Source organism: Sinocyclocheilus grahami, unplaced genomic scaffold (genome assembly GCF_001515645.1).
Source record: "Sinocyclocheilus grahami isolate Dianchi unplaced genomic scaffold, SAMN03320097.WGS_v1.1 scaffold62.1, whole genome shotgun sequence".
NCBI classification, from domain to species: Eukaryota; Metazoa; Chordata; class Actinopteri; order Cypriniformes; family Cyprinidae; genus Sinocyclocheilus; species Sinocyclocheilus grahami.
The window spans coordinates 1,229,843-1,231,475 of NW_015505241.1; positions in this window are offsets into that span (position 1 = coordinate 1,229,843).

Here is a 1,633-nt window from a genome sequence, read left to right on the forward strand (position 1 = left end):
GAAGAGTGTTTCTTCTCCTGCGTTCTACTGTACAGACGTGAATTTACTTTTGCTTCAGCCTGAGGTTTATTCATTACAATTTTTGGTGTGAAAGGGCTTTTACATTTGCTATAAATAGAACAACTTATATGAAAAACAATCAAGCCCTGCTTATATTTGAAAAGTAACGCGAAAGTAATATATCGCATTACTTTCCATAAAAAGTACCGTGATTCGTTACTTTTTTAGGGTGTAACGCAATGTTGTAATGCATTACTTTTAAAAGTAACTTTCCCCAACACTGATCAGGATGTCTTCATCTGACACACGGCTGTACCTTGGTACCAAAGTACTTTTAAAATACTGACGCAGCTCGCTAATGTAACGGGCCTAAAACACTATTAAAATCGCGATTTAACACATCGATGAGCAACGAAATCGGTCGGTGTGTTGTTTAAACATGATCATCAGATATTCTGAAAGTTAAGTTGGTGAAAGCGTTAACGAAGAGAGCGAAATGACAACAAGCCTCCTGCCTCATGTTGACACGTGAGAGACCAACTTAGCGCCTAGCATCTCCCGCGCTAGCACATTCGCGCACTCCAAACAAACAGCTTTAACAGACACATCAGCATTTGAGCTTAAAACATAGAGACGTATACAACCTCGTGTATTCTGATCACCTTTTCAAAGTCGCGTTACATTTAAGCGCCGTTTAACGCGATCCCATTTGCGCGAGCCATTATCGCGGTGACGTAGTACGCGGACACGAACTGCCAGCGCGTGCTACTGAACGTTAAAAATATATGATCTTTGGCCTTTGATGGATTAACTTACCAACTCGTATTGTGTGTGACTGAAAGGCTATACGCCAACAAAAATCTTTCAAAAACACATTTTTAACGGAATTTATTAGCGGCTACAGCCATCCTGCTGCGCAAGGCCTGAGGCGCACCGCCACCATCATCCGATCACTTTACCTCGTTCAGTTGTCTCTCTGCGGCCTCACGCAAATTTGCGTCCATGGTGCCCCGAAGGGCCTCGATCAAAGAGTTGAGATCCATCACAAGGTGGCGGTCTGGCTCGGATTCGGAAGGCTCGGTGATCTATGAAGTCCCGGGCGCTGCGCACATGGACGCTCGGTTCGTCGGCTACCGGCGCGAAAGGAAGAACAGTGGAGATGGGCCGGATAGATCAGCGCCAACTTCTCCACAGCGAGTTTCCGTTCCCCGGTAGGACGTGTAGGGAGTTGTAGTTTTTGTCGTCGACGCCGCGTTAGCGTCACTAGATACAAAAACAAATGTTACCATGGTGACTGAGGTTGTGTGTACACAATAGCAATTTATTATATGCATTGTGTTTCTCATCTCTATCATAAAGGTGTTAATGTATTGAACTCGGAGAGAAAAAACGTGTACAAATATCCCACAAAACATATAGCACCTTTAGCATTAGCTTTGGTCAAAAGTGTTAAATTAGCAGTGTTGGGGAAAGTTACTTTTAAAAGTAATGCGTTACAATATTGCGTTACTCCATAAAAAAGTAACGATTTACGTTACTTAGTTACTTTTTATGGAAAGTAATGCGTTGCGTTACTTTTCAAATCTGGACGGGGCTTGCTTGTTTGTTTTTAAAATAAAAAAGTTCTATTTTT